The 15,860-nt window shown below is 39.5% G+C and overlaps 1 protein-coding gene across 8 annotated transcripts in view; it reads right to left on the bottom strand.

The window, feature by feature from the left end:
- Nucleotides 1-15,860, bottom strand: part of ESR1 (estrogen receptor 1) — a 205,528-nt gene that overhangs the window by 148,450 nt on the left and 41,218 nt on the right. The window lies entirely within an intron of this gene.

Raw genomic sequence — 15,860 nt, 5'->3', positions numbered from 1 at the left:
CAAGTTTTACCTGGGAATGTAAGGCTGGCATCTCAAGCATATTGAAAAATTTTATTGTAAGGTTAATCTCCAGGAAAAATTCTGGCAAGGTCGGACAATTTAGAAGAAACTTCTAATACTATACAGTGGTACCTCTACTTACAGACGCGATCCATTCCAGGGTGCCGTTCGCACCCCGAAAAGTCCGTAAGTAGGGTGCCGCTTCTGCGCATGATGAAATAGAGCGCTCCTGTGCATGCACGAAGCACGAAGAATGCTTCTGCACGTGCGGTGAAACCCAGAAGTATACACTTCTGGGTTTGCCGTGTTCACAACCTGAAAATCCACAACCTGAACGCAACTAGAGGTATGACTGTAGTTTGTAAAGTGTACTTATGTCAAAAAGAAACACATTTGGTTATTTCAGGAGATTTAGATTACCAAGCAAGAAAAAAACAACGGTAATTGGTTGGCTAGTTGAAATTCCCATTTTCCCTTCAAAGGCTATTTGGATGCTTGGATACATAGCAGCCTCTTTGTTGCCTGTGGCACTGTTTTTGTTCCCAGAAATAAAAACTTTGCAATATAATACCCTAATGATAGATCACAGTAATAGAAAATAGTAAACTACAAGCTGTGTAACTCCCATTTGCCCTTTCCAAGCATCAGATTTTCCTTCTATTCAGTTTACTTAGTAATATTGCCCAAAGCAAGAATCCCTTTATTTGTGCACTAATTCTAAATCAGTGTTATAGTCCCTGTCAACTGCCATTATCCTTGGAGTGGCACTGTTGAACTACCACATAAGAGGTGCAATCCACTCAATCGGTAAGAAATAACATGTCATTTTGCAGTACTGCTTCTGAAGAAAATATCTAGTCTGGAAAATTCTTCTCATGGTGACAAACCACGTGATCAAATTAAAGGCTAGAATGCAGATGAGATAACTTACTGTAAATTGCCAAACTTCTCTTGGCTCAGAAGGACAAACACTCTTTTGTCATTATCGCAACCATTTGGAGACAAAATTCACGGTTGTTTCAGTTCAGTTATTTAAAACTTTTTAAAGTGTTACTTAATTTTTAAAGTGTCCTAGCAGTGTTTGTGTGAAAGGCAATGCCAGCCACCTTACTAAGGCATGGAGATAGAAAGGTGTTGGAGTGAGATGTGAGACCAAATTAAACCCCGCTGGTTGGCTCAGGAAGGGATTGCGCTGTCTGCCTGTTTTATGGTTTGTTCCATGGTTCATGTCATAGTGGAAAGTCAGGAAACGAGCATTACAGAAGATCAAAGATCTAGTGCTGCGTCTCATTATGCATCCAACCAAAGCTTCACCCTGGGATACATTAAGACTATTTATGTTATAATTTTTAACATTTCAACTTTAATGTACTGCCCTCATATATAATTGATATTCATTATACCCTAGAAGAGGGGTGGTGAACCTTTTTCAGTCTGACAGCCTCATTCCTTTCTGCACAACCTTCTGAGGGCCACATACCAGCGATGGGCAGAGCACTGAATGTAAAATTTACCTTTGTACAGTTCACTAGTTTCCACCTCTATCTTCCATCCAGATAAGCAAGAGGCTTGATCAGAGTTAAAGGAGACATTCCAGGTGGGCAAAAAGTAATGCAGGACCAAGAAGGGGTGTGGCCTGAGGAGATGATGTGTGGACTGGGAAGAGTTCTGAGGGCCACACAGACGACAGGAAGGCCACATTTGGTCCCTGAGTCCCCACCTCTGCCCTAGATTAACAGATTTACAGGTAAAATTATAAAGATCGCATCAAATCAGCATATGTTATGCTTCCTAAAGCCATTTCAGCTTCAAATTCTCACTTTTTTTATATAGCAGATGTGAGGCAAAAACAGGGTTGCTGGGTCACAATTCTGAATGGCACATTTCCCTTTTCGACCCATATCTTCTTGGCTTGTATTTGACATTTCTGTGGCACACAAAGCACAGACAGGATGGTTTCTAATTTATATCTGGTTCTTAGAATTTGAAATGTTAAAATATTCACATTTCTAATATGGCCATGGATCTCCATTCATAGACACAGGCTATGCACGTACACATTGCTGCTTATTCTGGCTCCAGCTCAGACTCTTTGAAAGTGTTTGAAGCCAAGTACCCAATCCATAAGTATCCTATAGCTTCTTGAAAAATACTTCTGTTTGCTTCACTTTCCCTCAACCCAGCTTCCAGCTGATTAAAAATAAGAATAATACAATGTGCATACTGCCCTTCATCCAAAGATCGCACGATAGTTCACAATATGAAAATACAAAATAAGAACACAAAATGCAAAATAAAAAAGCAAACCAATAACCTTCCTCCAACCAATACATTTAAAAGGACATAGAACATTCAATCATCCAAAGGCCTGGTTATAAACACTTTTGCCTGGTCCCTAAACGGGGGCATAGCGAGGGGGTGCTGGGGATGGGGCTGCAGCCCTAGGCACACAATTTTTTGTGGAGGCATGAACCAGTCACCCCCAGCATGACTCAGTGCTTCTCTGTGCCCACCCAAATGCCGAATCAGCTGGCTGGGTTCCCCCCTGCATGGGTCGGCAGGCAGCCCCACTTTGCTCCATCAGCAAGGGTTGGGTTGGTTCTGTGCACCAGTAACTGAGGCTACGCCACTGTGCCTAAATATATGTAATGAAGGTGGCAGGCAAGCCTCCCTGGGAAGAGCATTCCACAAACGGGGAGTCACCACAGAAAAGGCCTTTTCTCGTGTTGTTGCTCTCCAGGCTACTTGTAGAAGTGCATGCACACACAAGAGCGTCAGTGAATTGGAGTTCAGTATGAGAAAACAAACTAAGTAATGGTAATGGATCAAAACATTCCTTCCAACTACTCTCTGGTATGAACAGCAACATGAAAAAGTGACTTAAAATGCAGCGGGAGAACACAACGCCACTGGGTTTAAAGCCACTAATGTGACATAGCCTCAATCATTAAAATGGGCTGGAATAGAAACATACACAGAACACCTTTAAAGTATTAGGCACAACTCAAACTGATGGTAATTATCTTTAAAGTTAATTTAAAGTTAACTTGTTACCTAAGGAGCACTTCTGGGGGCTGGCTCTATCATTATTAGGCAGAGTGAAGCAGCTGCCTCAAGTAGACATTGGAGAGCTCCCCAGCTGTCTGTGGTGAATGACAGAGGTGTTATGTCACATGGCCCATCATGTGACCCCTTAAACTAACCTACAGGGGGAGGTGTCATTAGAGCTGAGATAAGATTCAGCTGCCAGTCCACCAGCAGAATGGGCACTGACATTGTATTTGTCTCAGGCGACAAAATATTTTGGGCCAGCCCTAATCACTGAATCTCATACCAACCTGCTAAGTTGGTTGTTTCAGTCTTCTCTTTATTATGACTGAAGCAAGGATGGCTGTTAAAAGAGATAAGGAGTTCACTGTGGCTGCACCAATATTGTAGACCATCTTATCCCATTAAACCTAGGTACTTTTGAAAAATCTGTTACGTCTGCTTCCATTGTATTATATTTTGCTGCATTTTATTTCAATATTATTTCACTGTCTTCTTTATTTGCTGTAAATTATGTGCATGAGAAGGGCAAGGTAAAAAAAATACATAAATTGTAACAATGTGGGTATTTCCTCACCCCATTTTTATGTTGTTTCACAAAACTGCTTGAAATTTTATAAACTATATGTTACTGATTGTTCCCTCGAATAATAAATGAAAGTACCCAAATATGCTTGATTTTATTACAGTGCATGTAAGAGTTTGTGTGAAAATCTTGTATTTTGAGAGGCAGAATCAAGCTAATAATCTCCTTAACAATAACTGAAAGAATAAGGCAGAAATCACTGAAGCCACTAGTATTTCTGATGATCTTTTTAAAAAATAATAGATAAATCATGGTGAAATTTCTCACAGGACTTAGGTTCACATGTCTCTAGCTATTACACCAGGGGTGTCAAACTCAAATTCATCGGGGGCATCAGCATCAGCAGTTTGGTCACCCTCAAAGGGCCGGTTGTATCCATAGGACTCAATATGCGCTCAATATAAAAACAAGTGGAGGTTTCCTGAATGCATGTAAAGTGGAGGTTTCCTGTGTAGAACGGCCGGTGCCACTAGAGGGCAGACATTCTCTGGCTTGTAGGCTGCCGCGCATGTGCTGAAGAGGCGGCTTTCTTGTGTCAAAAAAAAAGAGCGAGAATAAAAGGTGAAGGCCGGCGGCCGGCGGCGGCTACACGGGCCACATGACGAGGGCTGGTGGGCCGGATTCGGCCCGCGGGCCTTGTGTTTGACACCCATGTATTACACTATTAAAATATTTTACTAGGGAAAATACAATGGTTGTATTTAAAAATATTTAAAAGCATGTCATACAGAAAGCAGTGGTTACATTTACTTAACAATGTCCCTCATTCACAGCTCTCAAGTACAATTCTAAATGGGTGCAGTCATCAGGCCCTTGAGATTTTTGTGTTTCCTGAAGGATAAAACCTGATTTGCCTCGTCTATTTGAAATGGATGATGACCCCATTTTAAAAACAGTAAGAGTGATCTTGTGTTATCTACTGTATTCATTTCAACTCGCATTAAAAACAAATGCTCCAAACTTGTAGCTATAGGGAAAACATTTAAAAATGTAACTGCACTGTTCCATAAGAGCCAGCAAATCATCATAATAACCCTTGCTATTGAAGGAGGAGACCTTCATACTATTAGGGCTATTTTTACAATAATGGGACATTTGGCAAGATTTCATCCTCTGAACTTCAAACTGGACTGATTCCACAAACATATTTCATACGGGTCATTAGAGGTTCCTTATATCATCATCATTTCAGCTTGTCCAATATCCAACATATTTTTTTTACTCAAGATGCCTAGAATTTGCCCACTGTCTTGTTGGGAGTGCTTGAACCCTTGATTACTTTGCAAAAACTATCACTTAAGGCACACAGTCAACTGTGAACTGACCAATGGCATGCTGTAATTTGTATTCCAAGACAAAAAACACTGCCTTGGCCATTTGTTTTGTCTAGTTTTTGTTACTTTGGTTATTGGATGTGTCCAGGCCAACACTGAGTCCTGCCACATTTCATTTCATTTCATTTCACTTTTGGCCCAAATTCTCTCTCTGCAAATATTCACAAGTTTCCCACATTATGGAAGAGAATAACTTGGCACAAGCTCATCATTTTTGTCTGCAGCTTTGTGTCTCCCATAATATGTAGTTCCACTTTTAAAAATGATAGCTAGAATCTTCTTTAATATTCCCTGGTTTTATAACTCTTAGTTGAAGAAAAGGGAGCCCATTGTAGCTAGAATAATCGTTTATATGCTATTTTTAACAAAACCTTACACATTTTGTCATTTCATAAAACTTGTAAAAGCCACTTTTTTTAAAGGCATCGTACATAGAATCATAGAGTTGGAATAGACCACAAGGGCCATCGAGTCCAACCACCTGCCAAGCAGGAAACACCATCAGAGCACTCCCGACATAAGGTTGTCAAGCCTCTGCTTAAAGACCTCCAAAGCAGGAGACTCCACCACACTCCTTGGCAGCAAATTCCACTGTCGAACAGATCTTACTGTCAGGAAGTTTTCCTAATGTTTAGGTGGAATCTTCTTTCTTGTAGTTTGGATCCATTGCTCTGTGCATAAGTATGTCCTTCATGTTATAAAGAAAAAAAGCTCAAAAAATATTATATCTTGAAGTATTATTTTTAATTGCACCTAGCATCATTGCAAAAGGAATTGAAAATGTGTATTTGAAGAAATGAAAAGATCCATCTCCAGTCTGTGTAAATTTTTCATGTGATCACTCCTAAGTTTGTTCTGGATTCTTTAAAAACATCTACATATAAATCCAACTTTATCACAAAATAGTATTTGAATATGTATTTTTATCTCAACGTATGCATTTCTGAACAATTTCCTAAACTACTCAGTTTAACACATTTTGGTATGTTTTCTGAGCCAAGAACCATATCACAATATCTGGAGAAGGGTGAAATCATAAAGATAATTATGTTCTAATCCACACCTTAGTCAAGCTGCAAATCAGGATAGCTTACACAGGAATTTGCAGAAATCAAATCCTTCAAGCGTTGTTATTTAGAAGTAGAGCTTTCCCTTTAGAAGTGTCTTCCCTGCTGTAGTGAGAATGGCCATGAACAGTTCCACAAGGAATTCACTGTTGACAGGAAGGCTGCTTAAGAAAATGGGGTGTTAACAAAATAATAAAAATGGATTGTAGTGTTGGTAATTTCCTGATGTTTTAAAATCTATATATAGGTGTATTACTGCATGCACAGACACCTCCTTGAAATTCAGTATGACTGGCATAGAATATAGCAACGTGACACAGCAGTTCTGAACGAAAAACAATCCAGTTTGGTGAATTAGGAGAAGAGTAATATACTGAGTAAGCAAACTGTTGGCCAGGATATTGCTTTTAATGTTCTTGCCCAGGCCATGAAACTGTATTTTACTTCTCATCCTGAAGTAGAGGGAGCAGGTCTTCATTTCCTATTGAAAAGGGTAATTTTGCTTCAGGTCAGAATTTGCAAACTCAAACACAAATAGAACTGTTTCTTATGAGGATAAGGACATGGCTTGGCATTGCGTAAAGATAAACATACTGCAAAGTACTTTCTGGGATTTATTATACGTTTGGGAAAGCCAAATTAATATAATAAATAATTACTTCAGAAACACTGCCCTAAGCCTCAAGATGAGCCCCAAGTCATTTATCTCAACCACTCCCAACCACAAACATTCAGATTAAAATAGAAAGAGACTTGCATCTAAGCCTTTCTGAGCTTTGCAACAATAACAGCACAGCTGCCTACTTTGTTTCCATTCCCAGTTTTTCACGTTTCATACAGTGGTACCTCAGTTTACAAACTTAATCCGTTCCGGAAGTGCATTCTTAAAGCGAAACTGTTCTTAAAGCGAGGCGCACTTTCCCTAATGAGGTCTCTCGCCACCAGTGCCATTCCACTGTTTAGATATCATTCATAGACTGAGGTAAAGTTCACAAACCGGGACACTACTTCTGGTTTTGCAGAGTTCATAAACCAAATAGTTCGTAAACAGGGCTGTTATTAAACCGAGGTACCACTATATTTGAAAGCGCAACAGGACAAAGTGTTCTGCCCAAACCCCTAGAAAACGTTGAGCTCAGACAATAGTATGAAAGTCATTTCTGGCTCACATTGACAAAACTATTGCCAATTCACAAGGATCAATTACATATAGTATGACTATTTAGGCAAACAGTTATTAGAAAGCACATACAATGACCTGACAACCTCCAATAGGAAACGAAATTGACTGATTAAAACAGCAAAACTGGCAGGAGGGGGGCATTTTGTGCAAATACTTTCAATGTGAACATGCCCAAAAACATTGCTTTCCCTTTGAGAGCATTCTTTCTGGCTACAGACTTGGGGGTTGGGGAGGTGGGTATGAGAAATAAGGCCTTGTGAGCTGGGACACCCAAATTGTGGAAAGGCCTTGCTTTTTCATTTGTGGAAAAATGCTGAGAACAGCTTCATTAGCTATTGCTTTACAACTGTCATTTTGATGCTTTTTTTTTAGTATGTTTTATCAGTTGCTGTTTCTTAAGCAATACTTGTAAGCCACATGACAGTGTAATAATAATAATAATAATAATAATAATAATAATAATTTATTATTTATACCCCGCCCATCTGGCTGGGCTTCCCCAGCCACTCTGGGCGGCTTCCAAAAGAATATTAAAATACTATAATACATCAAACATTAAAAGCTTCCCGAAAGAAATAGTTATCAATTATATGGGGTAGAGCCAGACTTACCCTCCCATGAAGGAGAGCAACTGAGATCCACTGGAGACTGTTCCACTGGAGGAGAGAGAGACCTCAGCAGCACTTTATTGCTGCACCAATGGGTTCCTTGATCATCCAGAACAGCTGGGGGAGGGAGGCAAAGGAGGAATGGGAGGAAAACCCATTCTTAATTACTTGAGAGTAATCCCCATTGGATGAAGAGGCACTTCTGAGAAAACATGCATAGGACTGCATAGGTTGCACATCACTTGGCAAAATACAGTGGTATCTCGTGTTGCGAGCTGTCCCTCTTACGAATTCTTCGAGTTACGTGCTCTGCTAACCCAGAAGTAGATGCCCCTTGTTGCAAACTTTGCCCCGGGATGCGAGCGGAGATTGCACTCCGGTGGCGCAGCAACAGAAGGAGGTGCCATTAGCAGAAGTGTGCCTCATGTTACGAGTGGTCTCTGGTTACGAACAGACCTCTGGAACGGATTTTGTAACCGTAGATACCACTGTATGTAGATGTAGACCCAGTATCAGGAGTTGAACACCCTCCAACATTCCCTTGATGAAAATCAGGAGGCAAGTCAGCTGGCTTACACCAGAGTGCAGCTTACACGAGTTAGCTGACTCTTGCAAGAGCACGGCACCACTGCAAGGGCCAGCGCATCCCTGGGACACTCCAGGATCAAATCAGAAGCTGGGATGGCTTCTGTAATTCCAGGAATGTCCTGTTATAATGGCTGGAGTGTATGGCATTGACATCACAAGACTGAGGCTCATACTCCAACTGTCAGACGTCTAGCCCTCTTCTTATTCTTCCCTTGCCTGTTCACCCGCTCATGTCCAGCTTATTAAGAGTGATAAAAGCAAGGGAACAGACCAATAGCCTCCACTTGCATAGCTTTCTCCTTCTGCCCAGAAGCAGAGGGCTGGTGACTGGCTATTTCTGAGAGTAGCAAGGGGGATAGGCCCCTATCAGGGAGGGGAACCAGCCCAGGAGGTGCCAGGAATTCTCAAGCCTATATTATGCAGTTAAATGGAAGTTAAAGTCTATTGTAAATTTTATTGCTACCTAAACAACACAGCTACCAGAAAGCTGCTATTACCTCTTTGTTTCTTTGTTAATTATATCCCCCAAAATAGAACATGAGCTCACTGTTTTTTTGCATTAATCTATCTATCCATCCATCCATTTTATTTATTTATTTTCATTTTATTTATTTATTTTTTAAAAAGCATTTATAAGCTCCATTTAAAGACACACCCCTCCCATGGTGGATCACAATATCAACTTACGTAGCAGATCTGATCTATGAAGGAAAACTGTGTCAAAACCTGTCATATTTGGCCTAGGGCATTGCTTGGTTGATACAATGCATACAAACCCTTTAAACCCTTTAACATCCCTCTTTCTGAAATTTTCTCTTATGTCTGTCTAGTCATGGATCTACTGAGTTGAAAGTGACAAGCTACTGAAAAATCATTTTGTCAGACCTCTTGTTCAACACAATATCATTGGTAGTGACTGACTAACCAGTCAGTGTAGGAGTTAACCATCGTGTTCATAACCAACAAGTTACTCAGACTGAGGCGCCAAGCTAGAGTAAACAGATGAGACTTCATTGGCTATTTGTAGCCAGAGCCAAACAACTTTAGGAATATAAGGGATGCTATTGGTTATTCATATTACCTCATCTTATTGTGAGCTCAACTGGAAGCTATAATAGGTCCCTCCCAGTAAGCCAGGAGCAATGCAGCCCCACCAGCCACTACTGCTTCCTCCTATAATAATTTTCTTCTCTTACACTCATCTATTCTATTTCCAATTTATTTGTTGATGATAATGATGATACCTATTCATCTTTTATCTTTTCTGGCCCTTTTACCTCAGAGGAGGAATGTAATGCCTACTCTACTGAACTCATTTGTAAACTTACCACCTTTGCCCATCACACATAGTGTGGGGGGCAGGCAAGTTAGGAAGCGCTGGAGAGGCTGTGGCACTGAGCTCTACCAGAACGTGGCCCAAGGCCTAGTGATGGGTCTGAGCCCACTGTTTGAGAAACACTGGTACAGATTGAGTCTCGTATGTTCAGATGATGCCACCCATTTGTTTCATATAGATGTTAAACATCATGCGGGGAAAGATGGGACCCAGAAATAGAATCTTCAAGGGGTTAGTCTCCAATTAAAAGTGAACCACTACAAAGCAGTGCCGCCAATCCACAACTCAGAAAGCCTGCCCAACATGGTCAGCAGTATCAAAAGCCACTAAGAAGTCTAAGAAAATTAACAAGGTCACACTCTCCCTGCCTTTCCCTCAATAAATGCCATTCCGCTGGTTGTTCAAGGCAGTTTCAGTTCCAAAACCTACTCCAAATTAAAAAGTAATCTAGAAATCAGCTTTGTCCAAAAGTATATAGAGTTGCCCAACAACCACCCTTCAGCAACTACTATCAAGGAAGGTTAGGTACCGGTCTATTGCTAACTTCTTCTGGATCCAGGTTAGGGTTTTCATCAGAGGCCAAATCACTGTCTCCTTCAAAAGAAACTGGTCCCACTCTCATCTCCCGGATCCAACCAGACAATCTGTTTGTTAGAATGTGATGAACAATGATGGACAAGGTCAAGCATACAGATGGTTGGCCAGATTTGCTTACAAACCTGGACCTCAGCAACTGAAAGTTGCCCCTACAAATTAGACTTTAAAAACCACAGAATTGCAACAACATAAAAAGTAAACTCAAGACCATCTCGGAGCAAAGTAAACAGGCAAGGCAACATACATGTCAACAGTTCATAGTCTCAGCCACAGCTACAATTGTGATATTCTGTTACTATGTTATGTGAGCAAATTCAAAATTTTGCATTCCAGTTCTTACTTCCAGCAATTGATTCCTATTAAGTGCTAATTACCATGAGAGTTAGCATAACTCTCATCTAAATGTCTCATCATTATCCAAACTTCTGCAACGTTATTTACAGCATACTGTAGCACCGTTATTTCACTCGTCCTCAAAAACCCATGAGAGAAGCCAGTACTGTACCCCAGATTCTGGGGAAATGGATTGAGAAATAAATAGACTTCCAACTGGACCTGTCTTAAGACAATGTACCAGATGTAGTAAAGAAATAAACTAAATAGACTGACACAAAGACTTGGGGCAGAATGACAGAGATAGAGAAAGGTGATAGCGTCAGCCATCATTGCCTGCAGCATAACTTGTACCTTTTTCTAACTCTCTTTAATCTCTGGCCAAACCCATAAAACTACTCCAGAAGGAATTCAAAGGCGGTATACATATTTGTTGTGGGCTTCCATTGCCTTAGCTTCAGTGAGTCATGCAAGGAAACTAGAACAGTTTTGCAACATTTTTAGAAGATTTGTTTGTTAACGTAAAGTGAAAAAGGCAATATATAATCATAAAGGTGCTGCTGATATATATAGGCAATTATTACAAAGATACTTGCTTCCCACTGCGGGAGGCAGTGGAAGACAGGAGTGCCTGGTGTGCTCTGGTCCATGGGGTCACGAAGAGTCGGACACGACTATACGACTAAACAACAACTTGCTTCCCACAAGCAATTCCCTGCTTAAAAACCCTATTTACAAGAACAGAGACTGCTCCACATTAGGTGCTTTTCACTCACTTTTTACATGGCATCCACACAATGTCATCATGCAGTCATTGTCATCTTGGTTTTTTCCTTGTGGTTCTTTTTTTAAAAATTCCCCCTCAGGCGGCAGAAGTCTGACTTTGGTACTCTGGGGCAGGTACCATTTTAAGACAACCCCCTTTTTAACCAAGTGATCTTTTAGTTATTGCTAAAATGCTTTTCGAGCTATTTACATTTTAATGATAGGGAGGTATAGTGCTATAACATAACCATGCTGGCTATAAGTCAAGACCATCTTGGCTGTGAGTCCTTGAAGAGCTGTTACCTGCCTGGCAGACCTTTTTTCACCTGGCCTGGGGGGGGGGTGTTTACAGAACAGACCCTTGGGCTGGGGTATTGTTTAGAGGGTTTCGCTGAGGGTGGGTTGTTGCTGTTATTGATATTAACTTTTTGTATCTTTATTTTATATCTTCTTATGATTTATGTGGAAATTGTTCCATTTGTTTACTTCTGATGTTTTATTGATGGTTTATGACTATTTTTGTTGTTTGTAATTATGTGGGGTTTTTTACATGTCGTCAGCCTCCTTGAACATGGTTTTAACCATGGAAAGGTGGCATACAAATAAATATATGTTTGCATGCATGCATGCATGCTATAACATCATTTTTACAGAAAAATGTTTAATAGAAATCTTTTTAACCATCATTAACCATGCTGCTAAAATGGTGGTAACTGGAAACTTAATTTTCTTTTAAAATGAGCATTCTAGCACTATAGCACCATAATACAGAAAGTAACATTAAAGTATGGTGGTGTTGGTAGTGGCATAACTCTATTTCAGCAAAGTGTTTTAGCAATGCTTAAGATGTGGTCACAAAATGTGGGTCATAGAAGAGCTATAGTCAAAGTGTACTGTCCAAAGTATATTGGACAGTGTTGTGAGCCACTCATCTGAAGCAGTCAGCGAATGTGCCTTCTCTTCAGCACTAAAGCTAAGCTCTCCTGGGGCTCTATGCTTTTTTAAGGGGCAAAGAGGGTTTTCTTCTGAAGCAATTTACTCAGGTCTGAAGCAAGGCTCTTCTTTCTCCTTTATTATATAGAATCTGTATAGCTTTTCATAACCAGACATAGATTGAAGCTAGTGTTACTGTACAGTTAAGTGAGGAAATGAACTCATTTATCCGCCAAAAATAAATTGTACACAAATTCCACAGACAAAAACGGATATGATTACTTTTACAGTGCGCCTTACTTACAGTTTCATGTGCAACCACACTGGCAACTACACCACTAAGCATTTTTCCTAGCATCTCCATTTACAACGCTGAGGTATCACTGACAGCTGGCAGCTATGCTACTAAGTCTTCAACTTTTACTCTCACTTATAACATACTTCAATAACAGGTTTCATCTGAAGATTTACACATTCCCTCATTATCTTCCTGCTTTCTAGATGATTTATGATTCTGTCTGAATGTAGCGGTTTTGTTACAGATCCCTAGGAACATATTATTTCCCTTCAAAGTTTTATTAGTCTCACTCAGTGTTCTTCTGCTTTTCATACCAGCAAAATCTATTTTAAATTAAGCTAACAAGACAATGAGTTAAATGATTCTCATGCAGACAACTGTGCTCAATGTGCAGTTGTTTGAAAATCAACTCCCCAACCCAGGTCGGGGGTGGAGCTAAAAGCATGGTCCTACTTCAATCCATGCCCTACATGTGAGTGGTGCATCAGGTTGCCCTGGTGTTATGGAAGAACATTTGAGCTAGGGAGGCTCCTCCCATCTACCTGAGCTTCAGGCTGTTATGTAAGGCCCTCTGTTTGAAGATATTTGGCTACTTAGTTGGACAGTACAGTAGAACCCTACTTGTTAACTTTGTGTTATTGTTAATTTACTGGGTGACTTTGTAGTTGTTTTTATGTTGTACACTGCTGTCAGCATTGGAAAAGGCAGGTGATAGAAAGAAATGAAGGTAAATTGCTTGTTTGGAACTTGCATGGTACTTCAACATAAAATTAGTTTTAGTAAGATTAAAAATTTAAAGTTTATATCTGCTTTTTTCAGCAATCACGTCTGATTATTTCCCATATGAATATGTTCTTTCTTCTTTCAAAGCACACAAATATGAAACTATAAAGGCCTCTTTGTCTTTACTTGAGAATAAAAAAGGCTCAAAGCCTAACTTACTTCATGCATGAATTTCACTCAGATTGAATAATGAAAATAATTATCTGTTTCAGAACAGATTCAGTTTTTGGTTTTCACAAGTTACATGCCTGCTGGGTCTGGGTTACAAGCACTGCATGGGGGAATAGTTAAAATCAAGCTATTCTTACAGCACATATCTTGCTACCTGACTGCCTTTCAGCACTTCAGAGGGAGCTAGAAAGTGGATTAAAAAGTCAGAGGCTTTATTGATCGAACTTATTAACATTAAAAAAAAACAACCCTCCTATTTGTATTCTAGGATATCAATATTATGGTTCTGACACATTACTGCTAACTCTGTTCCTTCTGCCTACGGATTTGCAAACTGTAAGTCCTTATTCTTATGACCACCTTTCATGCACTGAAAGTCTGCTAATGAAGAAAGTATCACTCCTTCTCTTCTCATTATTCTTTCACTTATTTTGTTCTTATTTTATTATATGAGGGGACAGCCAAACAGTTCTCCACCAAAAGAGGACAGAGCTGGGTTTGGAATTTGGTTGGTATTTGGGCAGAGTCATCCATCTAGTAATCTCCTTCTATGCTGGGCAGCCTGTGAAGATGGTTCAAAAACTGTGCTTAGTGCACAATGATGAAATGAACTTTAAGATTGGGAAAATTAGAAACTGAGAGAAACTGAAATCGATAGTCACCCATTCCCTACTCCTGTCCTAGCTGAACTATACTGGCTACCAATTTGAAGTCTAGGGCTCCTCAACACAGCATTTCAATGAGAATAAAACATATTCCAAAAGCTTTTAAAAAAATTCCTTGGTTATAAAAAATATCAAAATATCTGGGAATATGGTTACCAGCAGACTTAGTCAAGTTCATTAAAAAAAAAACACACAATAAGCTATACGCTAAAACAAAATGTGATTTGGGGTTCTGGAGATCATTTCCCGTATCATGGATGCACATATTGGCTGTTAGGTTGTTTTGCACAATGCTCTAGATGCTATGTTTAGGTAGAATAATGAAAATATTTTAAAACTTGAGATTATAATATTCTATATTATATTATATCAAAGTTTGTTATTCCCTATCTAATTTTTCATGAAGCTCTGTCTCTGTGTTCTGCTTGACATTTCTAAAGGCATTGACAGGGAAAGAGTGGTTCTTGGTGCATAATGCACTAAATCCTCTGACCACTGAGACGCTCCCCCTGTCCCCACCCAATCCCCAGATAGGCTGCTCTGATTTCCCATGGCTGCTATTTACATTTTTTAACTTATGCACATTAACTGCATCCATACAATTAACATTACGTCTAGTTTGTACACGGTACTTAGCCAGAGGTATCAATGGTCTAACTCGGTACAAGGCAACTTCTTAGGTTCTTCTGAAGTTGTGATCCTGTATTGATGCACGGATTGTACACACACACACACACACCACTTTAATTGTAATCACTTCTGGTAGAACTGCAATTCCCAGGGAGGAGGGAACTACTACAGTTTAAATCTGTAAGATAATTATGGTCTATGGGTTTAAACTATAGTGCTATTTTTAATAAAAGAAACAGGTCAACTGAAAAACAATATTTTATGTGTTACTTTAAATACACAATGAGTTAATTACTAGTAACATCTGCTAAATGTTACGTGATTAAGATGGCATTGACCTTAAATTATTAAATTGCCGCATAGTTCTTTTTTAAAAAGTCACTCTCTTTATATGGCTAAAACTGGACCATATCTTATTACTATCTAAGAGTAGAAATCTGTGTAACTTGGAAAGCTTTCTGTTTTCACACAGAGATGCCAATCCAATATCACAGTTTCTGTCCTATTACCGGGGGGGGGGGGGGAGAGTTAACTACCACATATTACTCAGGGAAACAAACATAGCACTTCACAAAGGCTCGTTCGTAATACACTGGGGTATTTGTCACTAAAATATTTATAGAATATTTTAGTAAAAGACAACAACTCTAATCTGAAGATGTAGCCCTAATTCCAGATATGTTGTGTGCATTCACTGTTTCCTGTACAGTATGCACATTTTATGTTCATCCTGGATACAAATGAATCTCATGAACATAAAAGTTATGTCATCCCAAATCCTGCTGGATTAATTTTCATTTTACTTATTTAATATCTCTTAAGTGTGCTAACTATTTAATTCAGGTTAAAATCTTAAAACCACTTAAGATTAATAGTACTGAAATCCATGATAACAGCTTAAAAACTTGTTTTATGTGCAATTTGTCATGGCTAGA

Source organism: Podarcis liolepis (genome assembly GCF_965112155.1).
Source record: "Podarcis liolepis genome assembly, chromosome: 3".
Classification (NCBI taxonomy): domain Eukaryota; kingdom Metazoa; phylum Chordata; class Lepidosauria; order Squamata; family Lacertidae; genus Podarcis; species Podarcis liolepis.
This window is presented reverse-complemented; position numbering and strand designations above follow the sequence as displayed.